Source organism: Chrysemys picta, chromosome 12, assembly GCF_011386835.1.
Source record: "Chrysemys picta bellii isolate R12L10 chromosome 12, ASM1138683v2, whole genome shotgun sequence".
In the NCBI taxonomy this organism is placed as follows: Eukaryota; Metazoa; Chordata; order Testudines; family Emydidae; genus Chrysemys; species Chrysemys picta.
In genome coordinates, this window is record NC_088802.1 from 23,316,676 (window position 1) to 23,331,601 (window position 14,926).

Sequence of the window (14,926 nt, forward strand, 5' to 3'; positions counted from 1 at the left end):
CCAACTAAAACCTCTCCAGCGCATCATCAGAGATCTACAACCTATCCTGAAAGATGATCCTTTACTCTCACAGATCTTGGGAGACAGACCTGTCCTCGCTTACAAACAACCCCCCAACCTAAAGCAAATACTCACCAGCAACCACACATCACTGAACAAAAACACTGACCCAGGAACCTATCCTTGTAACAAACTCTGATGCCAACTCTGTCCACAAATCTATTCAAGTGACATCATCATAGGACTTAATCACATCAGCCATACCATCAGGGGCTCGTTCACCTGCACATCTACCAATGTGATATATGCCATCATGTGCCAGCAATGCCCCTCTGCCATGTACATTGGCCAAACCGGACAGTCTCTACGCAAAAGAATTAATGGACACAAATCTGACATCAGGAATCATAATACTCAAAAACCAGTGGGAGAACACTTTAACCTGTCTGGTCATTCAATGACAGACCTGCGGGTGGCTATATTACAACAGAAAAACTTCAAAAACAGACTCCAACGAGAGACTGCTGAGCTGGAATTGATATGCAAACTAGACACAATCAACTCAGGATTGAATAAGGACTGGGAATGGCTGAGCCATTACAAACATTGAATCAATCTCCCCTTGTAAGTATTCTCACACTGTGACGTTGTGCAGTCTATATGGTTTTATAAAAACTTGATAATAAGTCAATATAATGTAACTGAGATAGTTTTAGAGAAAATACGGTAATAAGTGAATGTAACGTAACTGGGATATGCTTCGTGCAAAAGGTCTCTTGTAAGGTATCATTACAAAGCTTATAATCTACTGAGTATGATCATCTGATTTGTATAAATGTACCACTCTTGTATCTAAAACTAGAAATATAAAATGTAACTCTGAGGGCCTATTGTAATTGTGTAAAGTGTGGACCATTAATGATGGTTTGTAATCTTGATGACTCCCATTGTCTGCAGATGGCTGTATTTACCTGTGAGTCTTCCTGTATATGTGTGTGCTGGCAAGTGAGTAATGAAGTCTTGCAGTGACATGTGATCATGTCACCTGAACTGGAATCCATCTTTAACCTGGTGCTTTTCCAGTGAGGGGGGGTGGAAACCCAGAGAGACAAAGAGTTCCCGCCTTATGCAAAAGATATATAAAGGAGGGAAGAGAACAGAGAGAGAGAGGAGCCATCATGAAGAATCCCCTAGCTACCACCTGAGCTGCAACAAGAGCTGTACCAGGGGAAAGAATTGTGCTCAGGCCTGGAAGGTGTCCAGTCTGAGAAAAAACTTACTGAAGCATCTCTGAGGGTGAGATTATCTGTATTCAGTTTGATTAGGCATAGATTTGCGCATTTTATTTTATTTTGCTTGGTGACTTACTTTGTTCTGTCTGTTACTACTTTGAACCACTTAAATCCTACTGTCTGTATTTAATAAAATCACTTTCTATTTAGTAATTCACTTAGAGTATGTATTAATACCTGGGGGAGCAAACAACTGTGCATATCTCTCTATCAGTGTTATAGAGGGCGAACAATTTATGAGTTTGCCCTGCATAAGCTTTATACAGGGTAAAACGGATTCATCTGGGTTTAGACCCCATTGGGAGTTGGGCATCTGAGTGCTAAAGACAAGCACACTACTGTGAGCTGTTTTCAGGTAAACTTGCAGCTTTGGGACAGGTGATTCAGACCCTGGATCTGTGTCTGGAGCCAGACAGGAGTGTCTGGCTCAGCAAGATAGGGTGCTGGAGTCCTGAGCTGGCAGGGAAAACAGAAGCAGGGATAGTCTTTGCGCATCGGGTGGCAGCTCCCAAGGGGGTTTCTGTGATCCAACCCGTCACAGTGGCGTAGTCGGCAGGATCTGTGCACAGCTGATTGCTTTGAGATACTGGTAGTGATTTTAAGTGAGTTTTAAGTGTGGTGGCTGGAGAACAGACAAAGTGGTTACTGGTTTGTTATTTTCTGTTTGCTTATTTCGGGAAAGGGAAGTAGGGACAGAAAAGGAAGCAAAATAAGTAAGAATGAAGATCAAAAGAAGCTAAAACTACACAAGTTGCAAATTGCCCAGAAAGACTGAACAATGGGCACTGGGAATGTCTCTGTTAACTAAGAAGCCCCTGAGCTGAGTGCATCTCAGTTTCAGTGAACTGCAGATGGGTGTGGCCCAACCTCTGTCTGTGCTGAAGCTGACTGGGGTGTCTAATTTAGCAAGACAGGAGTGGAGGGGTGCCTGTTCTGGCAGGAGGGTGTTCTCTGTGGTATCCCAGCTCATAAAGTGATGGGATACAATCTTATCAAACTGTCTGTACTGGGCTATCTTGATTATCACTTCAAAAGTTTTTTTCTCTTACTTAATTGGCCTCTCAGAGTTGGTAAGACAACTCCCACCTGTTTATGCTCTCTGTATGTGTGTTATGTGTGTATATATATCTCCTCAATATTTATTCCACTCTGTATGCATCCGAAGAAGTGGGCTGTAGTCCATGAAAGCTTATGCTCTAATAAATTTGTTAGTCTCTAAGGTGCCACAAGTACTCCTGTTCTTTTTGCATCATTCCTAAGATCGTTGGGATTGGGATGTAACTTGTTCCATATTTACACTGCATTTTATCAAGCCTCATCATGGACCCGATCCTCAGATCATGGAAAGGGCCACAGTAAATGTAAGGGACTGTGGCAATTTACACTGGTGTGACAATGCTCCTCACTAGTGGTGTGATTGTCAGAGGTGAGGAGGCAGGAGCGCTCTAGCCTGACCATTGCCCTTGCCCTTCCTTCCACAGCAGCCCATGATGTACTGAGAAAGAAAATGTCCAACCAAACCACCAACCTGACTTCCTTGTCCTGGGATTGTTTTAGGTTCAGGAGCTGTAGATATTACACTCTGTGGTGTTTCTAGGGATTTACCTGGCAGCCCTGGTGAGAAATCTCCTTGTTATTATCCTTGTAGTCGTCGACCACCATCTTCATACCGCCCTGTACTTTTTCCTGATGAATTTGTCCATACTAGACCTCAGATCCATCTTCGTCTCCGTCCCCAAGTCCATGCTCACTTCCCTATTGAATAGCATGTCGATTTCTTACCCTGGATGAGTAGCCCAAGCTTTTCTCTTCATTTTCTTCACTGTGGCTGACTTTGCTTTTCTCACCATCATGGTTTATGACTGCTATGTTGCCGTCTGCCAACCACTGCACTATGAGACTATAATGAACAAGAGAGCTGGTGTCCAAATGGCAGCCAGTGACTGGATCAGTGGAATTCCCATTTCTACTCTGGAGACTGGGAACATATTTGCATTAATCTTTTGTGGAGGCAACATGGTGGATCAGTTCTTCTGTGAAATCCCCCAGCTGCTCAAGATCACCTGCTCTGACTCATACATCGGTGAAGTTGTTGTTACTTCTTTTCTCTTGTTCTGAGGCTTAAACTGCTTTGCTTTTATTATGTTCAGATCTTCAAAACAGTGCTGAGAATCCCCTCTGAGCAGGACTGGCATAAAGCCTTCTCCATTTGTCCTCCTCACCTCATTGTGATCTCCTTGTTACTTTGCACTGATACCTTTGTCTACCTGAAACCCACCTCCAGTTCAACATCAGGTCGGGATGTCATGGTGTCTGTTCTCTATTCTGTGGTGCCTCCAGTGGTGAATCCAGTCATACACAGCATGAAGAAGAAGGAGATAAAAGTGCCCCGAGGAAACCGACTGAAGGGAAGTTATTCAAGAAGAATACAATTTCCACATTTCTCCCACTACCATGTTTGCATACTGTGCTTCTTTACAGATATAATCAACTGATGACATTATTGTCTCCATGGGAATGTGATGTGCAGTTTTTTTACGCAAAAACTCTATGTTCACAGTAGTAATAATCCAGACTAAGTTCACTGAAGTCAGTGGAGTTACTCTAGGTTTACACCAGTGTAAATTATATAAGAATCTATCTATCTATCTATCTATCTATCTATCTATCTATCTATCTATCTATCTATCTATCAAAAAAATAATTGTGAACACAGAGTTGAGGTCACCTAGTGATAGCTCTTGCCGTACCAGAGCATAAAGTTCAGCAACACTTAAACTTTGGAAACCCAAGAAATACAGAGTTAAGGTACATGCTCACATAACCTTAACTCTGCCCCCAGGATCTGACAATAGGCACTGGGAATTATCTGCCTGAACTCCAGCTCCATTCACTGTGCTAGCTGTAGCTGTATTGAATAGTGGAGGCAGTAGGTGGGGCAAATTGGTGGAGGTGTGATTTGATATGAGTAGATTTTGGGATTAGCTGAGGACCATCACAGAGCCGTGATTGTGATATAACAAGATCTGTTTCTGAGTCCCCCCATGTGTGTGATAATGGAGAGAGGTGCACCTGTTCCTTGAGAGTTCCATCTGCATCAGTTCAATACAGAACTGTGTAGGTTGTGTCAGTAGCAGGGCACTGGTTTCTTCTTGCCATGGGTATAGCCAGCAGTGAAGTGGGATACGAGAGCAGGCTGTGGATTTAATGATGGGTAGGGAAGTATAAATTTAGATTTCAGAGTAGCAGCCATGTTAGTCTGTATCCGCAAAAAGAACAGGAGTACTTGTGGCACCTTAGAGACTAACAAATTTATTAGAGCATAAGCTTTCATGGACTACTTCTTCGGATGCATACAGAGTGGAATAAATATTTATTCCACTCTGTATGCATCCGAAGAAGTGGGCTGTAGTCCACGAAAGCTTATGCTCTAATAAATTTGTTAGTCTCTAAGGTGCCACAAGTACTCCGGTTCTTTTTATAAATTTAGATGATCTCCTGTGGGCAAGTGTGAAGGGGCTGTAAAAGGGCATGAAGTGGCTGTTAAACTTCACAGGTGTGGTGTTCCGTCAGAGGAGCAGGCTGTGTTTGAGGGCAGGGCAGGTGAAGGTAGCTCCAGTGACAAGGCAGAGTGGAAGTGTGTGCTGTTATATTTGCACCCCGCAGAGATAGACACTGACACCAAGGAAGCTGACAGGAACCCAGCTGGGTGCTGTGCTCTTTTTATTTTTCTAGCTGCAGAACTGAAAGTAACATGAAAGTGAGGCTGTGTGCTGGGGAGGGGAGAGTGCTCAAACATTGAAAGGCACAGGACATCATGTGTGTTATGGGTGTCGTGAGGCATTGCACAGGGACAGGTAAGTTATGATTATGAAGGCATTTAATTCAAATCTGTATTTCCTTGTTAGAAGCGTGAGTTTAGCTGAACTTGACCTTCTGGACAGGCACGAGCTGTTACTGGGAAACCGTAACTCTCTGTTAATGAAGATTTCAGCCATTTTATTTCCTAATTTTTTAAGAGAAAGAAAGAAAGGAGTTAGTGGTCATTGTGGTGGCTGTAGGTGGCCGTGGATATGGATGATGAGTGAAGCAAAAGGCTTTTTTAAGAACCATCACATTTCTCTGGAAAGGAGCTGTATTCTGTGCACTGCTTGGCCAATCTGGGTTCCCCTCACATCCACCCCCCACATCTCGGTAAGCTCAGCACAAAGCTGGACACAGCCATCTGCAGCAATGCAGGCTCAGAGCGGGAAGTGGCCTGTTCATCTCATTGAGCTGTTCTCAGCAGAGTGAGAAACACTTGCAGAAGACAGTACAGCCTGAAACAATTGATCGGAGAGGTGTGAACTGCTCCACTCATATGAATCCCCCAGGTGCCAGCAGGCTGTTCAGTGTGTTGTGGGTACATGTCCCTGTTTGCCTCTTCACAGCTTGACACCCCAAGGGGAGGCGCTTCTCCAGACCCAGTAGACATGGGGAGGGGTGTCTAAGGAGACAGCCTCAGTTCCCTCCCCACCCCCCCCCCGCCCCACCGAACGGCAAGGTCAAGGCCCCCAAGATCACAAAAGAGGAAGAGGGAGGGAGATCGGACCCCCAGAAATGCATCAAGAGCCCCCTCCCCGTGATATTGACACACACAAGAGAGGGGAATGTGGACCTGTCAGGCGTCCTGCCCCTTGTTTTAGTTCTGGATCCAGCAGAGAAGGAGACAGACACACAGGCGGAGAGAGCGCTGATGGAAACACAGCAGGGTGCTCTACTAGCTGTTACAAAACTGAAACTAATAGGTAAGTGTGGCTTTTTGCTGGGGAGGGGAGAGAGTATAGAGACCCCTGAACACTGAAAGAAACAGGACATCAACCCATCTGTTGTCCCAGCCCCCCTGTCACTCACCCTCATGTCCCCCTTACCAGTGTCCCACCCCTCCTCATCTCCTGACCCCCAACCCACCTCCTACCCACCCTCCCTTTCCATCCTCTTCCCCATAATCACCCCTCTCCTTGCTGCCCCAAAAAGCCTTCTTCCAAAATTCCCACACCCATCATCTTCTCCTCCCAGCAGGTAAGTACGTTTCAAAAATAGTTTCAGCACCTCTTAAATATCCTGCTGTGCTCAGGTGACATTTCCCCAAAATTCAAAACCTTCAGACAGAGCCAGATGCCTCCTGTTCTTAGTTTCAGATTTCTGCTCGGGGTTAGATCTCAACTCAAAGTGCCCAGCTGCCATGCAGTTTTGCCAGTCAGAACATTGCACCTTATAGGTAGCTTTCAACCAGCTCATGCTCTTTCCATGCACGTGCCCATGTAATTCATTCTGCACAGCTCCAAGCAGTTCTGAGGCTGAAGGGCCCAACTGAGAGCTAAACTCTGGCTAATAACACTGTAACTTTATTTCCCCCAAAGAGCTGCTGGGGTGGCCCTTGAGTACTGGAAATGCTCTCTGCTGTGAGGATCTGAGACCTGGTTTGATCTCTATCTGGGCACAAAAAATCAGCAGGAAAACACACTAACGTTAAGAAAAGTTAGAAGTAACTCCTTTGGAGTCAATGGGGCTGATTTCCTCTCACTCACCCTGATGTAAAACAGGAGTAACTCCATTGCAGTCAAGTAGCCTGATTCCCCCATTACTCTCTACAGGGTAAGTCCGTGGTGTTACAATGGACTATGTCTGGTCTAAGGAAAAGGAGATTCAGGCCTTTTGACTCCAGCCCCTGCTGCATCCTTCACCCACTGAACCCCCTTATCCTACTCTCTGAGTGTTTCCCTCCCTCTGCCTCACACAGCTCAGACCCCCAAACAAACACCCACAACCCCTAATCCCCTCCCTCCCTCTCACAACCCTCCACCCCACAGACACTCTCAGCCAGGGCTGGCTCCAGGGTTTTTGCCGCCCCAAGCGGCAGGGGGGAAAAAAAAAAGCCGCAATCAGTTCCAAACACCTGCCCATTCTCTCCTCCTTCTCCCCATTAGCAAACCCTGGCCACCATTTCCTTCCTTCCCCACTCTCATTCTTCCTCTGCCTGGACCAGTCACTTTTCTGAACAGTATTTCCAGGGTGGCCTCTGACCAGCCCCACCCAGTACACACCTAACCTGGGGAACTCACCGCCACAGGGTATCGCTGAGACAAAATGACCAGCAGGGTAAGACACTGACAAGGATCGTGAAAGCCTTCACAGTTACATTCTATCAGAGAATGAATTAAACCACCATGGTGCAGGTCTCCAACCAGCCACTCACTCACAGGGTATTTCCCTGATGTGGAGGTTAGTGCAGAATTGTCCATTGGGGGGAGGGGGGGTTTCCTGCCCCTCCCCCTACAGTAGCTGCCACTGGTCCCTCCAGGAGTCACTGCTCTGAGCAGGGCTGTTCCCAGGAGCCTGGGGAAAGAGGCAAATTTATTCCCATAAAGCTCTGCTGACTGTCAGGGCTGGATTCAGACACTCCAGGGCCATGCAAGGGAATCTGCCCCCTTGATCCAATGTCCCACGTGGATTGTCACTGGCAGGAGGCAGGAGGCCCTCAAAGAGAGTCTGGGACAGTGGCATAGGACCCCCGCTCTGTCCCAGAAGAGGAGCAGACTAGATGATCATAATGGTCCCTTCTGACCTTAAAGTCTACGAGTCTATGAGACTTTCCCCCAACCCCTTGGGATCAGCATGGTGCCCACAGAGAGGTAGGGGCCAGTCGTGGTACTCTGAGTCCTTACCTCCCCAGCCAGGGTGTATCTGCTTGGGTGAGGGGGTCAGGACTGCTGTGCTCTTCCCCTCCTCCTGCACACTGAGCCCTCTGCTGATGTGGCTTTGGTGGAGTCCTCCAGAGCAGTGGGTATGGAAATTCATACCCCACGTTGATGCCTGTGGCAGTTCCTTTCTCCCAGAACCATTGTCTCAGGCTCTCTTCAGACTCAGGCAAATGATACTGCAGATGTTGCAGTGGGTCAGATCTCCCCATCCCATCCCTATTGTTCCAGGCTGTGGGCGATGCAGTATTTGTTGCTGGCCCCTGTCAGAGCCAGGGCACTGGACTCTGGTGATTCCTATATTCCTGTAGAACACAGGCAAATTCTGTTTCGGAAAAAAAAAGACAAATATTTCATCCAGATCTATGAAAATTCATTAAGAGCTCAAATAAAACTGAATCATGGATCATCTCTAAATAAAAATTTCATTATGAATTTTTCATCCAGTCTCAATTATTATGCCCCAGATTTTGGTAAAGTGAGGCACAGAGAGTTGAAGTAACATAGCTGCATAGCTAGGCTTAGATTACAGGAGTTCTTGGCATTTTGTGACCTCCTCTCTCTAGATGCCTGGCTGTACTAGTTATCGTTTCAGGCTGGGTTTCTCAAGGGAGTCTAAGGCCTGGTCTACACTATGAGTGTAGGTCTAATTTAGCAGCGTTAAATCGAATTAAGCCTGAATACGTCCACACGACGAAGCCCTTTTTTTCGACTTAAAGGGCCCTTTAAACCGATTTCTTTACTCCACCTCCGACGAAGGGATTAGTGCTGAAATCGACCTTTCCGGGTCGGATTTGGGGTAGTGTGGACGGAATTCGACAGTATTGGCCTCCGGGAGCTATCCCAGAGTCTTCATTGTGACCGCTCTGGACAGCACTTTCAACTCAGATGCACTGACCAGGTAGACAGGAAAAGGACCGCGAATGTTTGAATTTCATTTCCTGTTTGCCCAGCGTGGAGAGCACAGGTGACCATGCAGAACTCATCAGCACAGGTAACCATGATGGAGTCCCAGGATTGCAAAAGAGCTCCAGCATGGACCGAACGGGAGGTACGGGATCTGCTCGTGATATGGGGAGATGAATCAGTGCTAGCTGAACTCCGTTGCAGTAAACGAAATGCCAAATCATTAGAAAAAGTCTCAAAGGGCATGAAGGACAGAAGTCATAACAGGGACGCACAGCAGTGCCACGTGAAAATTAAGGAGCTAACGCAAGCCTACCACAAAGCCAGAGAGGCAAACGGAAGGTCCGGGGCAGAGTCGCAGAAATGCCGCTTCTACACGGAGCTGCATGCCATGCTAGGGGGTGCAGCCACCACTACCCCAACCCTGTACTTTAACTCCATCAATGGAGAATCACACAACACAGAAGCGGGTTTGGGGCACGAGGAAGATGATGATGAAGACAATGAAGATAGCTCACAGCAAGGAAGCGGAGAAACCGGTTTCCCCAGCAGCCAGGATTTGTTTATCACCCTGGACCTGGAACCAGTAACCCCTGAACTCACCCAAGGTGTGCTCCCAGACCCTGAGGGCACACAAGGGAGCTGGTGAGTGTACCTTTGTAAATATTACACATGGTTTAAAAGCAAGCGTGTTTAATGATTAATTTGCCCTGGCAATTGCAGCCAGTACAGCTACTGGAAAAGTCTGTTAACATGTATGGGGATGGAGCGGAAATGCTCCAGGGACATCTCCAGAAAGCTCTCCTTCATGTACTCCCAAAGTCTTTGCAAAAGGTTTCTGGGGAGGGCTGCCTTATCCCGTCCGCCATGGTAGGACACTTTATCACGCCAGGCCAGTAGCACGTAGTCTGGAATCACTGAATAACAAAGCATGGCAGCGTATGGTCCCGGTGTTTGCTGGCATGCAGACAACATCCTTTCCTTATAGCTCTTTGTTATCCTCAGGAGAGTGATATCATTCACAGTCACCTGGTTGAAATGGGGTGATTTTATTAAGGGGACATTCAGAGGTGCCCGTTCCTGCTCGGCTGAACAGAAATGTTTCCCGCTGTTAGCCACGCGGTGGGGGGAGGGGTGAAGTGATCATCCCCAATAATTGGGTGTGTGTGGGGGAAGGGGGTTAGTTGGGTTTGTGCTGCATGTTAACCCGGAAACCGCAGCCCCTCCTTTTACATTGCAAACCCATTTTAAATAGCCAACCCAATGGGTGCTTGGTATGGGAAATGAGGGTGCTACTCTTTGAAACCATTCCCACATGTTAAGAAGGTTAAAAAAGCCAAAAGACTGTGGCTTACCATGGCTGCCTGCAAGCCGAAATCTGTTGCCTGGCACTGCGTGAGTGATCTCTTACACCAAACCGGCAGGCCCTCAATATAAGAGGAAAAGCGCGACCTTGTAATGAAAGCACATGTGCTGTGTAATGTGAAAAGCAAAATTTAAGGTGAAAGAGTGTACCAATTGTTCTCTAAAATGTGTTTTTTTTAACCGCCAATCCCTTCTCCTCCACCAGCTGCAAATGTTTCTCCTTCACAGAAACTAGTGAAGATTAGAAGGAGAAAACGGCGGACTCGGGAAGACATGTTCACAGAGCTCCAGATGTCCTCCCATGCTGAAAGAGCACAGCAGAATGCGTGGAGGCAGTCAATGTCAGACTACAGAAAAGCACAGTATGAACGAGAGGAGAGGTGGCGGGATGAATCGCGGGATGAACAGAGCAAGTGGCGGGCTGAAGATGATAGGTGGTGTCAGCTTGCAGACAGAAGGCAAGAGCTGATGCTCCGGCTGCTGGAGCATCAAACTGATATGCTCCATCATATGGTTGAGCTGCAGGAAAGGCAGCAGGAGCAGAGACCGCCGCTACAGCCCCTGTGTAACCAACAGCCCTCCTCCCCAAGTTCCACAGCCTCCTCACCCAGATGCCCAAGAACACGGTGAGGGGGCCTCCATCCACCAAGTCACTCCACCCCAGATGATTGCCCGAGCATCAGAAGGCTGGCCTTCAATAAGAGTTAAAGTTTTAAACTGCAGTGTGTCATTTTCCTTCCCTCCTCCCCCACCCATCCCGGGCTACCTTGGCAATGATCCCCCTCGTTGTGTGATGAATTAATAAAGAGTGCATGAATGTGAAGTAACAATGACTTTATTGCCTCTGCAAGCGGTGCTCGAAGGGGGAGGGGAGGGTGGCATGGTTGGTTTCCAGGGAAGTAGAGTGAACCGGGTGGGGGGTGGGGCGGAGGGTTCATCAAGGAGAAACAAACAGAAGTTTCACACCGTAGCCTGGCTAGTCACAAAACTCGTTTTCAAAGTTTCTCTGATGTGCACCGTGCCCTGCTGTGCTCTTCTAACCGCCCTGGTGTCTGGCTGCGCGTAATCAACGGCCAGGCGATGTGCCTTAACCTCCCACCCCGCCATAAATGTCTCCCCCTTACTCTCACAGATATTGTGGAGCGCACAGCAAGCAGCAATAACAATGGGGATATTCTTTTTGCTGAGGTCTGAGCGAATCAGTAAGCTGCGCCAGCGTGCTTTTAAACGTCCAAATGCACATTCCACCACCATTCTGCACTTGCTCAGCCTGTAGTTGAACAGGTCCTGACTACTGTCCAGGATGCCTGTGAACGGCTTCATGAGCCATGGCAGTAAGGGGTCAGCTGGGTCCCCAAGGATCATGATAGGCATTTCAACATCCCCAACGGTTATTTTCTGGTCCGGGAAGAAAGTCCCTTCCTCGAGCTTTCGAAACAGACCAGAGTGCCTGAAGACGCGAGCATCATGTACCTTTCCCGGCCATCCCACGTTGATGTTGGTGAAATGTCCCTTGTGATCCACCAGGGCTTGCAGCAGCATTGAAAAGTACCCCTTGCAGTTTATGTACTCGGTGGCTTGGTGCTCCGGTGCCAAGATAGGGATATGGGTTCCGTCTATCGCCCCACCACAGTTTGGGAATCCCATTGCAGCAAAGCTATCCACTATGGCCTGCACGTTTCCCAGAGTCACTACCCTTGATATCACCAGGTCTTTCATTGCCCTGGCAACTTGGATCACAGCAGCCCCCACAGTAGATTTGCCCACTCCAAATTGATTCCTGACTGACTGGTAGCTGTCTGGCGTTGCAAGCTTCCACAGGGCTATCGCCACTCGCTTCTCAACTGTGAGGGCTGGTCTCATCCTGGTATTCTGGTGCTTCAGGGCAGGGGAAAGCAAGTCACAAAGTTCCATGAAAGAGCCCTTATGCATGCAAAAGTTTCGCAGCCACTGGGAATCATCCCACAACTGCAGCACAATGCGGTCCCACCAGTCTGTGCTTGTTTCCCAGGCTCAGAATCGGCTTTCCACGGCATGAACCTGCCCCAGTAACACCATGATTTGCACATTGCTGGAGCCTGTGCCTTGTGAGAGGTCTATGTCCATGTCAATTTCCTCATCACTCTCGTCGCCGCGCTGCAATCGCCTCCTCGGCTGGTCCTGGTTTTGCTTTTGCCTGTCCTGGCTCTGCATATACTCCAGGACAATGCGCGTGGTGTTCATAGTGATCATAATTGCCGCGGTGATCTGAGCGGGCTCCATGATCCCAGTGCTATGGCGTCTGGTCTGAAAAAAGGCGCGAAACTAGTATCTGACGGACGGAGGGAGGGAGGGAGGGGTGAGTGACGACATGGTGTACAGGTACAGGGAATTAAAATCAAGAAAGGTGGCTGTGCATCAGGGAGAAACACAAACAACTGTCACACAGAATGGCCCTCCCTAAAGATTGAACTCAAAACCCTGGGTTTAGCAGGCCATTGATTTCACGGAGGGAGGGGGAAGCAAATGAATACAGAACAAATCTATTTTTTACATCTTAAGCTGGCAGACGACGGTGCAGCATGACTGATAGCCCTCGGCATCTTCTGGGTGCTTGGCAGAAAATACTGGGCGCTTGGCAGAAAATAGCATACTACGACTGATAGCCATCATCATCAAGACTGCCCAGGTGCCCATGATTGACAGCCACTGCAGTACAACGACGACAGATATCAGTCGTAATATACCATCTTCTACCAAAAGGCAGGGGGCTGTTGCTGTGTGCAATGCAGCCCCACGTCTGCCAGCCCCACGTCTGCCAGCACCCAGATCGCCGATGACGGCTACCAGTCATACTGCACCGTCTACTGCCAAAAGGCAATTAGCTGCTGCTGTGTAGCAATGCAGTACCACGTCTGCCGGCACCCAGCTGACATATGGTGACGGTGAGCTGAGCTGAGCTGAGCTGAGTGGACTCCATGCTTGCCGCGGTATGTCGTCTGCACAGGTAACCCAGGAAAAAAGGCGTGAAATGATTGTCTGCCGTTGCTCTCATGGGGGGGGGGAGGGCTGACGATATGTACCCAGAATCTCCCGCGACACTGTTTTTGACTCATCAGGCATTAGGATCTCAACCCAGAATTCAAATGGGCAGCGGAGACTGTGGGAACTGTGGGATAGCTACCCACAGTGCAACGCTCCAGAAGTCGACGCTAGCCTCGGTACTGTGGACACAGTCTGCCGACTTAATGCACTTCGAGCATTTTATGTGGGGACACACACAATTGACTGTATAAAAACGATTTCTAAAAAACTGGCTTCTATAAATTCGACCTAATTTCGTAGTGTAGACATACCCTAAGGGAGTTAGGAGCCTAAGATGTACACGCCAGCCTTCATTACCTGAAATCAAGGAGAAGCCCAGGCCTTGGAAGTTAACAAGAGACACAGGGCCAGGATTACAAAGGGGTTTAGGCCGCTAAAGAAGGAGATAGCTGCCTATTGGAATTTACAATAACATCTAAGCAGGTTAAGCTCTGAACTCCCACTATGGGACTTAGCCACCTAGCTCATTTAGGAGCATTGATCAATCCCCGTAGGTGTCTGTCTCCATCTTTGTAATCCTGGCCCACAAATAACACAGAAGAAGGGAAAGAATGAGGGAACACTGGGGGAGATCGTGGGCCCCATGCTATGTGGGGGCCAGACTTGAGGGACAGAATGGCTCTTTTGGCTTTATCACCTAGGCATCTATGCACTTGCCTGTGGGCCTCTGCTGCTGAGCTGTGCAGGGCTCCAGGGAGTGAGTCCCACTAGCCCTTAGGAAATAGACATGAATAAATCACCTTCCCACAGCATCGGTCCCTTAACACCAGTGATGCTAAAAGCCAGCGACACAAAGCTCATCTGCAGAGAGCAACAGTTCTATCATTTCAGTCTAGTTCTATCAATTCAGGCTCAGAATGAAGGGGGAAAGGATTCTCGGATTCCTGTGCCTTTAGCTTCTAGATTCTGGTATATAGACAGATATTGACTAAAGAATCCTGGTGCTGGATGACCGAATGTGTCATATGTTGGGGAAAAAACCACAAAGATCAGCACAGTAAGTTTGCTATTTCAATTAAATATGTTGGGGGATCATCATACAGGAGAAAATTAAGATGATAAAAAAGAAAACATTATGAACTCATTAAGACTTTTGCTCTCAGTTTAATCAAATACCTGCTGCTGATTGGAATTTTTCCACCCTTTGGGAAAATTTTGTCTTTTCACTGAAAACTCCAAATCATTTCCCCACCCCAGTTTTTGGCAAATGACAAATTTCAGTTGAAACCTGATTTTTTTTTAAATCACAAAACTAAAATAGCAACAGAGGGTCCTGTGGCACCTTTGAGACTAACAGAAGTACTGGGAGCATAAGCTTTCGTGGGTAAGAACCTCACTTCTTCAGATGCAAGTAATGGAAATCTCCAGAGGCAGGTATATATCAGTGTGGAGATAACGAGGTTAGTTCAATCAGGGAGGGTGAGGTGCTCTGCTAGCAGTTGAGGTGTGAACACCAAGGGAGGAGAAACTGTTTCTGTAGTTGGATAGCCATTCACAGTCTTTGTTTAATCCTGATCTGATGGTGTCAAATTTGCAAAT